This window comes from Panthera tigris, chromosome C2 (genome assembly GCF_018350195.1).
Source record: "Panthera tigris isolate Pti1 chromosome C2, P.tigris_Pti1_mat1.1, whole genome shotgun sequence".
In the NCBI taxonomy this organism is placed as follows: Eukaryota; Metazoa; Chordata; class Mammalia; order Carnivora; family Felidae; genus Panthera; species Panthera tigris.
Genome location: NC_056668.1, coordinates 50915428 through 50929019, shown reverse-complemented (window position 1 = coordinate 50929019; position 13592 = coordinate 50915428).

Here is a 13592-nt window from a genome sequence, read left to right as displayed (position 1 = left end):
ATTCTAAATTCACTTTCTGTTATATTATTTAAATCCTTTTTGATCAGTTCATTAGCTGTTGTTATTTCCTGGAGATTCTTCTGAGGGGAATTCTTCCGTTTGGTCATTTTGGAGAGTCCCTGGCGTGGTGAGGACCTGCAGTGCACTTCCCCTGTGCTGTGGTGTATAACTGGAGTTAGTGGGCGGGGCCGCAGTCCGACCTGATGTCTGCCCCCAGCCCACCGCTGGGGCCACAGTCAGACTGGTGTGTGCCTTCTCTTCCCCTCTCCTAGGGGCGGGATTCACTGTGGGGTGGCGTGTCCCGTCTGGGCTACTTGCACACTGCCAGGCTTGTGTTGCTGGGGATCTGGCGTATTAGCTGGGGTGGGTAGGCAAGGTGCACGGGGGCTGGAGGGGCAGGCTTAGCTCGCTTCTCCTTAGGTGATCCACTTCAGGAGGAGCCCTGTGGCAGCGGGAGGGAGTCAGATCCGCTGCCGGAGGTTTGGCTCGGCAGAAGCACAGAGTTGGGTGTTTGCGCGGAGCGAGCAAGTTCCCTGGCAGGAACTGGTTCCCTTTGGGATTTTGGCTGGGGGATGGGCGGGGGAGATGGCGCTGGCGCCTTTGTTCCCCGCCAAGCTGAGCTCTGCCGTCCGGGGGGCTCAGCAGTTCTCCCTCCCTTTGTCCTCCAGCCTTCCCGCTTTCCGCGCAGAGCTGTTAACTTATGACCTCCCAGACGCTAAGTCGCGCTTGCTGTCGGAACACAGTCTGTCCGGCCCCTCCGCTTTTGCCAGCCCGACTCGGGGGCTCTGCTTGGCCGGCGAGCCGCCCCTCCGCCCCGGCTCCCTCCCGCCAGTCAGTGGAGCGCGCACCGCTTCGCCGCCCTTCCTACCCTCTTCCGTGGGCCTCTAGTCTGCGCTTGACTCCGGAGACTCCCTTCTGCTAATCCTCTGGCGGTTTTCTGGGTTCTTTAGGCAGGTGTAGGTGGAATCTAAGTGGTCGGCAGGACGCGCTGTGAGCCCCGCGTCCTCCTACGCCGCCATCTTCCGGAGTCTCCCCAACAAATATATCCTTTTGATATGTCATTATTCTTTGAGCACTTTTAGGTACAATAAGATTAAGATATTCCAGGATCCTTTTGTACTTTCCCTGCTTCACTATTGGATTATGCTTTAAGTCTGGGAAGCATTTGTTTCTTTGGGTAAAAAATGAGATTTTGATAGTAAGATACGAGTTCCAAAATGTTCTTTTCTATTGTAGCATTATTGCTTCAGAGTGTTCTCATTGGACAGAGCTAAGGAATGTAGATATTGTAGATATTCTTACTGTTTGTATTTGGAGATTAAGCCTCTTCCCTCTCCTTCTCTTTCCCTCCCTTCCTCCTAATACAATTTAAAAAACAAAACAAACAAAGAAACACAAAGTTTAATTCCAGTCTTCTCTTTCAGTTCTTTTTGACTCATTTCCAAAGTGAAAGACCTAGCTCTCAAATCATCAATACATTCATTCATTGATTCAAGCCTCAATTATCATTATAGTAGATTCAGAATTGCTAATAGCACTGAGAAAAGCAGACATACTAAGGAGTTCAACATTTTACAGGTATTTTTAAAGTAAAATTTGCATATAGAAAAGGCATAAATCTTAAAGTAGATAACCTGATAAGTTTTAATAAATTGTACTCATATGATGAGTTTTTAATAAATCATATTCATATAACCTGTATCATTATCAAGATACAAAATATTTCCATATCCTCAGAAATTGCTCTTTTACCATCATTTTATAAATACTGTAATTCTCAAAGTTTAAACTTCCTTTTAGATACAGGTAACCATCAGTTCTGGCAGTTCCTCTTAGTTGTATTTTGTGTTGATTTGTTTTTCACATCCTCAGCCATACTGTCTGGTATATTATATCAAATAAAGAAATTTATCTTCAAAATATTCATATTATAAAAGGATAACAAAAATGAAAAATAATTTTAGAGTTTACATATTTAAGAAAATGCATACAAATAAATGCATAGATCCTAAGTATATATCAACAATTTTTACAAACTAAACTCACCTCATGTAATCAACACACAAAAAAGCATTTTCCCATTACTCCAAAAGCCTTCTCTTTCCTTACTCAATGTTATTCTTATAAGGTAATCCATATTCTCATTTTTAACAAGTTGTGCATGTCCTTGGTCTATATAACAATGTAATCACGCTGTGTGAATTATTTTGTGGCATATGTTTCTGATGTTTATGTACGGTATTGCATAGGGAAAATTTATTTGTAATGTCCTTAGTATAGGTACTATAGTATTACATTATATAAGTATATCACAGTATACTACATTTGATAGGCATTTTTAAAATCAAGGCTAGCACATAAAGTACCACTAAAAACACTGTGACACATGTCTTTGGTAAATACTGTACACATTTCTCTTAGATAAATATCTATGAAGGGAACTGCTGTGTCATAAGATGTGTTTGTATTCAGCACTAGAAGATCATACAAAGCAATTGGTTGGGTGATTTTTTTTTAAACTGACACCAAAAGGGTATGAGATTTCTACTTGCATAACATCTTTGCTGACATTTGGTATTGTCTGTGCTTTATTTTAGTCATTATTGAATGTACAGTTGTATTGCCTTGTAATTTTATTTCTATTTATTTATTTGTTTTTATTTTTTAGTATATGTTCTGCTGAAGTGTGCACTATTTTTTTATTTTTTATTTTTTTAATTTACATCCAAATTAGCATATAGTGCACCAATGATTTCAGGAGTAGATTCCTTGAAGCCCCTTACCCATTTAGCCCATCCCCCTCCCACAAACCCTCCAGTAACATTCTGTTTGTTCTCCATATTTAAGAGTCTCTTATGTTTTGTCCTCCTCCCTGTTTTTATATTATTTTTGTTTTCCTTCCCTTGTGTTCATCTGTTTTGTATCTTAAATTCCTCATATGAGTGAAGTCGTATATTTGTCTTTCTCTGACTAATTTCGCTTATCAGAATACCTTCTAGTTCCATCCATGTAGTTGCAAATGGCAAGATTTCATTCTTTTTGATTACTGAGTAATACTCCATTGTATATATATATACACCAGTTCTTTATCCATTCATCTATCGATTGACATTTGTGCTCTTTCCAGACTTTGGCTATTGTTGATAGTACTGCTATAAACATGGGGGTGCATGTGCCCCTTCAAAACAGCATACCTCTATCCCTTGGATACATACCTAGTAGTGCAATTGCTGGGTCATAAGGTAGTTCTATTTTTAATTTTTTGAGGAACCTCCATACTGTATTCTAGAGTGGTGGACCAGTTTGCATTCCCACAAGCAGTGCAAAAGAGATCTCATTTCTCCACATCCTTGACAACATCTGTTGTTGCCTGAGTTGTTAATGTTAGCCATTCTGACAGGGGTGAGGTGGTATCTCATTGTGGTTTTGATTTGTATTTCCCTGATGATGAGTGATGTTGAGCATTTTTTCATGTGTCAATTGGCCATGTGGATGTCTTCTTTGTAGAAGTGTCTATTCATGTCTTATGCCCATTTCTTCACTGGATTATTTGTTTTTTTGGGTGTTGACTTTGATAAGTTCTTTATAGATTTTGGATATTAGCCCTTTATCTGATATGTCGCTTGCAAATATCTTCTACCATTCTGTTGGTTGCCTTGTAGTTTGGCTGATTGTTTCCTTCACTATGCAGAAGCTTTTTATTTTGATGAGGTCCCAAGAATGCTGGTGTTATTTTGATAGGGATTGCATTGAATATGAAGATTGCTTTGGGTAGTATTGATGTTTTAACAATATTTGTTCTTCCTATCCAGGAGTATGGAATATTTTTCCATTTTTTTTGTTTGTGTCTTCTTCAATTTCTTTCACAAGCTTTCTATAGTTTTCAGTGTATAGATTTTTCACGTCTTTGGTTAGGTTCCTAGGTATTTTATTGTTTTTGGTGCAATTGTAAATGGGATCAATTTCTTGATTTCTCTTTCTGTCGCTTCATTATTTGTGTATAGGAATGCAACCGATTTCTTTGCATTGATTTTATATTCTGTGACCTTGCTGAATTTATGGATCTGTTCTAGCAGTTTTTTGGTGGAATCTTTAGGGTTTTCCATATAGATTATAATGTAATTGGTGAAGAGTTAAAGTTTGACCTCCTCCGGGCCGATTTGGATGCCTTTTATTTCTTTGTGTTGTCTGATTGCAGAGGCTAACACTTCCAATACTATGTTGAATAACAGTGATGAGAGTGGACATCCCTGTCTTGTTCCTGACCTTAGGGGGACAGCTTTCAGTTTTTCCCCATTGAGGATGATATTAGCGTTGGGTTGTTCATATATGGCTTTTATGATCTCGAGGTATGCTCCTTCTATCCCTACTTTCTAAGGGTTTTTATCAAGAAAGGATGCTATATTTTGTCAAATGCTTTCTCTGCATCTATTGAGAGGATTGTATGGTTCTTATCCTTTCTTTTATTGATGCGATGAATCACATTGATTGTTTTGTGGATATTGAGTCAGCCCTGCATCCCAGGTAAAAATCCTACTTGGTCGTGGTGAATAATTTTTTTTAATGTATTGTTGGATCCGGTTGGCTAATATCTTGTTGAGGATTTTTGCATCCATATTCATCAGGGAAATTGGTCTATAGTTCTTTTTAGTGGGGTATCTGTCTGGTTTTGGAATCAAGGTAATTCTGGCTTCATAGAAAGAGTTTGGAAGTTTTCCTTCCATTTGTATTTTTTGGAACAGCTTCAAGAGAATAGGTGTTAACTCTTCCTTAAATGTTCTGGTAGAGTTCCGCTGGAAAGCCATCTGGCACTGGACTCTTTTTCTTTTTTGGGGGAGATTTTTGATTACTAATTTGATTTCTTTACTGGTTATGGGTCTATTCAAATTTTCTGTTTCTTCCTGTTTCAGTTTTGGTAGTGTATATGTTTCCAGGAATTTGTCCATTTCTTCCCGATTGCCCACTTTATAGGTGTATAATTGCTCATACTATCCTCTTATTATTATTTTTATTTCTGCTGTGTTGGTTGTGATCTCTCCTCTTTCATTCTTGATTTTATTTATTTGGGTCCTTTCCTTTTTCTTTTTGCTCAGACTGGCTAGTGGTTTATCAAGTTTGTTAATTCTTTGAAAGAACCAGCTTCTGGTTTCACTGATCTGTTCTACTGTTTTTTGTTTTTGTTTTTCTCCTTGTTTTTTATTGGTTTTGATAGCATTAAATTCTGCTCTAATCTTTATTATTTCCTGTCCTGCTGGTTTTGAGTTTTTATTTGCTGTTCTTTTTCCAGCTGCTTAAGGTGTAAGGTTAGGTTGTGTACCTGAGACCTTTCTTCCTTCTTTAGGAAGGCCTGGATTGCTATATACTTTTCTCTTATGACTGCCTTTGCTCTGTTCCAGAGGTTTGGGGTTGTGGTGTTATCATTTTCATTGGCTTCCATATACTTTTTTAAATTCCTCTTTAACTGCTTGGTTAGCCCATTCATTCTTTAGTAGGATGTTCTTCAGTCTCCAAATATTTGTTACCTTCCAATTTTTTTCTTGTGGTTGATTTCGACTTTCATAGCGTTGTGGTCAGAAAACACACACGGTATGATCTCGATCTTTTTGTACTTGTTGAGGGCTTATTTCTGTCCCAGTATGTGGTCTATTCTGGAGATCATTCCATGTGCACTGGAGAAGAATGTATATTCTGCTGCTATAGGATGAAATGTTCTGAATATATCTGTGAAGTCCATCTGGTCCAGTGTGTCATTCAAAGCCATTGTTTCCTTGTTGATTTTCTGATTAGATGATCTGTCCATTGATATAAGTGGGCTGTTGAAGTCCCCTACTGCTATGGTATTATTATCAATGAGTTTCTTTATGTTTGTGATTAATTGATTTATGTATTTGGGTACTCTCACATTTGGAGCATAAATGTTTACAATCGTTAGGTCTTCTTGGTGGATAGACCCCTTAATTATGATATAATGCCCTTCTTCATCTCTTGTGACAGTCTTTATTTTAAAGTCTAGATTGTCGAATATAAGAATGACTACTCCAGCTTTCTTTGGTGACTGTTAGCATGATAGATGGTTCTCCATCCCCTTACTTTCAATCTGAATGTGTCTTTAGATCTAAAGTGGGTCTCTTGTAAACAGCATACAGATATATCTTGTTTTTTATCCATTCTGTTACCCTGTGTCCTTTGATTGGAGCATTGAGTCCATTGATGTTTAGAGTAAGTACTGAAAGATATGAATTTATTGCCATTATGATGCTTGTAGAGTTGGAGTTTCTGGTGATGTTCTCTGGTCCTTTCTAGTCTTTGTTGCTTTTGGTATTTATATATGTATGTATGTATGTATGTATGTATGTATGTATGTATTTTCATCTTTCTTCCCCTCAGAGAGACCCCCTTAAAGTTTCTTTTAGGGCTGGTTTAGTGGTCATGAACTCCTTTATTTTTGTTTGTCTGGGAAACTTTTAATCTCTCCTTCTATTTTGAAATACAGCTTTGCTGGATAAAGAATTTTTGGCTGCATATTTTTCTGATTCAGCACATTGAATATATCCTGCCACTCCTTCCTGGCCTGCCAAGTTTCTGTGGATAGGTCTGCTGCAACCTGATCTGTCTTCCCTTGTAGGTTAAGGACTTTTTCCGCTTCCTGCTTTCATGATTCTTTTCTTGACTGAGTATTTTTTGAATTTGACTATAATATGCCTTGTTGATGGTTGTTTTTGTTGAATCTAATGGGATTCCTCTGTGTTTCCTGGATTTTGATGTCAGTGTCTTTCCCCAGGTTAGGAAAGTTTTCCACTATGACTTGCTCACATAACCCTTCTACCCCCTTTTTCTCTCTCTTCCTCTTCTGGGAACCCAATGATTCTGATGTTGTTCCTTTTTAATGAGTCACTGATTTGTCTAATTCTCAAATCTTGCTCTTTTGCCTTAGTCTCCTTCTTTTTTCCTGCTTCATTATCCTCGATAAGTTTGTCCTCTGTAGCAGTGATTCTGTGCTCTGCCTCATCCATCCTTGCTGCCGTGGCAATTATTTGAGATTGCTGCTCAGTTACAACATTTTTTATTTCATCCTGACTAGCTTTTACTTCTTTTATCCCTGCATAAAGGGATTCTAATCTATTTTCAACTCCAGCTAGTATTATTTTTATTGTGATTCTAAATTCTGGTTCAGACATCTTGTTTGTATCTGTTTGTTAAGTCCCTGGCTGTCATTTCTTCCTGTTGTTTCTTCTGGGGTGAATTCCTTTGTTTCATCATTTTGAAAGGAGAAGAGGAATTAATCAGGTGAAAAAAATTAAAAATATTACAATTAAAAAAAAACCTTTAAATTAAAAAAAATTAAAATCAACGCATAAACAAAAAATTGAATAAATGATGCTAGATCCTAGGTGTGTTTTGGTCTGGGTGTTGAAAGGGGCTTGATAGATAAGAGAAAAAAGGGGAAAGAAAAAAAAGGAAATTGAATGAAAATTTGAAATAGTGAATACACTGAAATATAAACTGAAATGATGGAAGTAAAATAGAATTTGAAAAAATTTAACAAAAGTAAAAAATATTGCAGATAAATTAAGGAAAAATATTTTTAATAAAAATTAAAAATAAAAATGAATTTTGTCTCTTTCTGTATTCAACAAAAAGAAAAGAAATGAAAAAGAGAAAAAAAAAGAAAATTGAATAGATGGACCAGCAAACAGACTGAAATATGATTGAAATTTGTCCGTTTTCCCCTAGAAATCAAATTATGAATCCTTTTATAGTCTGTAAACTAAGCTGGCAGAGAGACTTGTGTTCCTGAAGAACGAGATTGGCCCATTTGGGCGGGGCTTAGTTTAATGTTTCTATTCTCCACTAGATGGTGCTGTTTAGCCTACTGGGGTGGATTGTTGTGGTATTTGTAGGTGTGTCTGTGCCGGCATGGGAACAGTGAAAATGGCATCACCTAGCTACCCATTCTCTAGTATCGGAACTCTGTTCTTCCTGATCAGCAGTCGTGCACCCGTCCTTTGTCTTTGGCTTGTGTCCACTCCCCGCTTTTACACTGCCCGTGACCAAGCCCCAGGCAGCACCTCCTTCCTGAGTTTTATCTCAGTTGTGGCTGGTTTTCCTGACCCCTTGTTTCTGAGGGACTGTGGCTTTGACCTGTTCTGCCCCTCTGTGGGATGGTCTCACTGAGCAATAGCCGGGTGCTGGCTGTACCCAGAAACATTTGTGGGACCATGCTGCTGCCAATGCCCAGAGACTGCAGCTGGGTGCCGGCCGGCCCCAGAAAAAAGTTCATGTCATCGTGTAGCAGCAGCGTTTCAGGGATTATGGCAAATCACAGTATGCATCTAGCACCAGGCTTCACCCCCAACGATCTTGTTCCAGCACCAGTGAACGTGGTTGTTCTCCCTGGTCCACTGGGCCTTTGCCTGTGTGTGGGGGGGTGGGGGGTGGGGGAGGGGTGGGCACACAGCATCATCAGATGTCCTCCCAGCAGGGAAGCCACCTCTCCCCGTGTGGCCCGAAGACTCCGGACTCCTCTCTGCCTCTGGGGGATTCGCTCTTCCCACAAGAGCACCTCCAGGTATCAAGCTGTGGAGTTTCAGACTCTTCACTTCCCCTATTTATAGAGTCTTAGTGGAATTTAAATCCTCTACTTTCCCCTTTCTCCCTTTTTAGTTCAGTCCCTGTGGCTGTTTCCACTTTTCCACTTTCCAGCTGCTTTTGGTGGGGGGGTTGCTTTTCCTGTATTCTACCCCCCTCATCTCTGTCCTCTCTCTGCATGCAAAAACAGCTACTTGCCCTCCACAGCTTCTCTATCCCCTAGTTTACCTCTCTGTGCCTCGTACCTGCTGAGTGCTGTGGTTCGGGTTGTGCAGATTGTTGTGTTAATCCTCAATTCAGTTTTCTAGGGATGCAGGTGGTTGATCTAGCTGTATTTCATGGACGTGAGACACAAAAAAACTATCCATGCTCGCCTTGTAATTTTAAATCACATTTTCCTAATGACTAGTGATATTAAGCATGTTTTCATGAGTTTATTGACCATTTTTGTGTTTTTATAATGTATAAATTAAAATAATTTGCCCATATAATTTATTGCACAGAGATTGTCTTATTAATTACAAAAGTTCTTTATATATTCTAAATATAAGTCCTTGGTCAGATAAGTGCATCAAATGTATTCTATGGTAATTTGTGGCTTAACTTTTGGTTCTCAATGGTATATTTTTAATTTAATGTAGCGCAACTTATCATTTTATGACTTTTTTGTCTCACTAAGGAATCTTTTATTCTTTAAATTTTTTTTAATGTTTATTTTTGAGAGAGAGAGAGAGAGCACAAGAAGGGAGAGGCAGAAGGAGAGGGAGACACACAATCTGAAGCAGGCTTCAGCCTCTGAGTTGTCAGCACAGAGCCCAGTGTAGGGCTTGAACCCATGAACTTTTGAGATCATGACCTCAGCCCAAGTGGACACTCAACTGACTGAGCCACCAAAGTGCCCCTCTTTTATTGTTTTATATTTCACATTTAGTTCTTCAGTACAATTAAAATTGATTTTTGTGTATTATATGAGATAAGGTGGGATACTTTTTCCCCACACATATCAGGTTGACTCAATGGTATTTATTGAAAAGATCATCTTTTTCTATAACACTGACATGCCATTTTCATCATAAATCAGTTAGAATTATATGTTTAGGTCTATTTCTGGAAACCATTTTAACCTATTTGTCGATTACTTTTTTTATCTTCACATTTATATTGATCATGTTAATGTAGCTTTGTAAAAGCCTCGATATCTGTTGATGGAAGTCTTTCTACTTCATTCTTCTTCAGGAGTCCTTGCTTATTCATAAACATTACATTTGAGTGGGGATTTTAGAGTCTATTTGTTTCAAAACTCCTGCTGGGATTATTATTGTTGTGTTTGCATTGTTTTTATAGGTCATTTTGGATGTAACACAGCTTTAGAATATTAAGTGTTCCTTTTCACAGGTATGGCATATCCTTCTAGTTATTTGGTGTGTCTTTAATTTCTCCCAATAATATTTAATGATTTTCAGAATAGAAATTTGCATCTCTTTGTTAACTTTATTTCTAGATATTAGAATGTTTTAGGTTTGTGAAAACAGTATATTTATTTCATATTTTGTTTGTTGATGGTATATACAAAAATAATTTAAGTTTGTAGATTAAGCCTTTCTAGGAAAAAAATCACATATTTTTTCTAATAGTTTGTGTATAGAACCTTCTGAATGTTCCACATATATCATTGTCATTTTAATACAATGACATTTTTATTTCTTCCTTTCTAATTTATTTACATGTACTTATCACTGTGGCTAGAAACTCCATTACAGTGTTGAATAAAAACATTATAGCGTTTTTCCTGGTTCTGATCTAATAGGGAGAAATTTTGAATATCTCAACATTAAGTTTGATGCTTGTTATATATATATATATATATTATATATATTATATATATATATTATTATATATTATTATATATTAGCTTTTAAAGTCCTTTTTCTACCTCACTAAAAGTTTAAAATATGTATTTGGAATTATGCACTAGTTGGGTTTTTTTGTTTTGCTTTGTTTGCTGCATAACAAATTACCATAAACTTAGGGGCTTCACACAGCAAGCATTATTAGCTCACAATTGTGTAGGTCAAAAGTCCAGCACGGAGTATTTGGGTTTTCTTTTCAGGAAATTGTAATCAGGACGCAGGGGTGAAAGAGTACCTGGTTATAGGGGTCCCAAAAGACAAGGTTCAGCCACTCGCAGCTGACAAAATACAAACAGAGAGGCAAGTGGTGGTGAAACATGAAAGGAATTTATTTCAGTGAGGCCAGAACCAGGAAGACAGTGGACTGATGTCTCAAAGACTGTCTCCAAAGTGCTGAAAGTGCTTCTGATGTATATAGAGAATGGGAAACAAAGTTAGTGGGTACAAAGGTTAGTGGATACACACAGTGGTTATTGCTTGTGGCAGTAGTTTCAGTTCCCACCATGGATGCTTTGCCTGAGTTAAAGCTGGAGAGAAGAACTTAATCAATTAGAAAGTACAGTCTAAGGTCAGAATGGACCTTTCATACATAATAAAGCTGAAGCCAAAGTGTTGGCTGGCCTGAGTTCTAGTCTGGACTTTGGGGAAGAAGAATCTGCTTTTAAGCTCATTCAAGTTGTTGGCATAATTCAATTGCTCTCTGTTATAGAACTGAGGTCTCTGTTTCATTGCCTGCCTGTTGTGAGACACAAGTTGTTCTGAACTCCAGAGGATTCCCAAATTCCTTGCCAAATGGCCACCAATGTCTTTCAGCTGGCACTGGCCTACTGAATCATTCTCATGTTTTGAGTCCCTAATTTATCAAATCCCTGAACTCCACACTTCTAGATTCAAAGGGCCCATATGTTTAGGTCAGGCTCACCTAGGTTTCTCCCTGTAAAGTTAATTGATTTGGAATCTTAATTACTTTTACAAAAGTCTTCCACAACACTACCTAGATTAATGTTTGACTGAAAAACTGGGAGATGTGTACACCAAGGGTTTGGAATCTTAGGAGTCATTTTACAATTCTGCCTACCCCAGATTATGTTAAGTGGCTTTTCCCCCCATATCTATTGAGATGACCATGTAATATTTTTTGTCTTCATTGGTTAATTCTGTGAATTACACTGATTTTCAAATGCTTAACTATCATTTCATTCCTGAAATAAGCACAAAATAATTTTCATAGGTTATACTTTTTATCTATTTTTAGATTTGATTTGTTAAAAATTTTAAGATTTTTGTATCAAGAATTAAGAAAATTGTCTTTTGCTTTTTTTTTTCCTTTTCATTAGGATTTTTTTTTAATATTATAGAATCAAGGAGATACTGAATACATCATTTGAATTTGGGATTGTTTATACTTTTTTTTTCTTTCTTTCTTTTTTTTTTTTTTTTTAATTTTTTTTCAACGTTTTTTATTTATTTTTGGGACAGAGAGAGACAGAGCATGAACGGGGGAGGGGCAGAGAGAGAGGGAGACACAGAATCGGAAACAGGCTCCAGGCTCCGAGCCATCAGCCCAGAGCCTGACGCGGGGCTCGAACTCACGGACCGCGAGATCGTGACCTGGCTGAAGTCGGACGCTTAACCGACTGCGCCACCCAGGCGCCCCTACCTAAGTTTTATCAAATTTGATCTCTAATCTCCAGTTAGGACATTTTTTATTGATTTACAATTCATTAGTGCTATCATGCTGTGAGTCTATTATTCTGTCAAATTCATCTATTTATTTTTTAATTTCAGTTGTTTTATTTCTCCTAATATTTGTATTTTATTATTTTACATGGTTTCCAGACCTGGTGGAATTTTCATTCTTTCTTTTCCCTATATTTTCATAGCTTTATAGTCTACTGATTATAATATTTCTCAATTGCATACAGTCTTTTTTCTTTTTCTTTTTTTAATATTCTGCCCTTTTCTGTGCCTCATCATTTTTCCTTAAATATTTGCCATTGTTTTTGAAAAATTATAAAATATATGGCTATTCTTTGCCTACAAAGAGAATTCACAGTTTCTTAAAGGGAAAAAAAAAGGAATGTGAGCTGCTTAAATCAATCTGATTAGAATATGACCTGATAGTAAAATAGTTGAAATTTGGATGCTTGGGGTGTTTCATGAAGTCAGACAGCCACTCACCCACATGTAGGTCCTAGACTCCAATCATTATTGTTAATCACTATTTTCCCAGCACTGCAAGACTGCCAGAATACCTGCTCTGATTTTCATAGGCGTTTTGATTGACTTCTTGGTCTGATGCTTTGTGCAGTTTCACAACTTTGTGCAGAGGGGTTATTAGACAGTTTGACCTAGTCTAAAACTCTCTTATTAGACAGATGAAACTGAAAACTCTTTTTTTTCTTTCCCCCCACCAGGATCATTGCTATCTCTGCTGTTTTCTCTGCCTCTTGGTAGAGGCCTTTAATCCTTTTGCAAAGCATCTTCAGTTATTGGATTCAGAATTTTAGTCCAATAGCCTATAAGAGAAAATCATTGTTTACTATCCCCTCATATATTAGTGTGTTTACATTTCTCCATTGATTATTTTCTCCACGTTATTTTGACTTAATGATTCGCAAATACCTTTAAAATTATTTTTAGTTATTTTTTTGCAATTTTATTTGGATTTTTAAAGCATTCTCTGTGAAAGCATTGGTCTACTGCAAGCTACTCTTTTGTATTGAGATTTGGATGCCTGAAGGTCTAATCAATCCTACATGAAATATACATGAAAATGAGTAAGTGTATTCATCACATAGCTCAATGAGATTGAATATATATTTAAATACTACCTTCATTGCTGCCTTTAAAATGAAAATGAAATGTTGACCCCTCTAAAAATTAATAATATTCTTAAAATGTTTTTTTTTTTCATTTGAGATATTTTCATTGAGATTCTTGTGTGCAAGGACTTTGCAAGATTTTTTTTCCTTAAAGTAAGTAAGTAATCTGAGGCCTCATGAGATATCTTTCGAATGAAAGTGAAAAACATATTTAGAAAAATGACGTCTAGGGGCGCATGGGTGACTCAGTCAGTTAGCATCTGCCTCT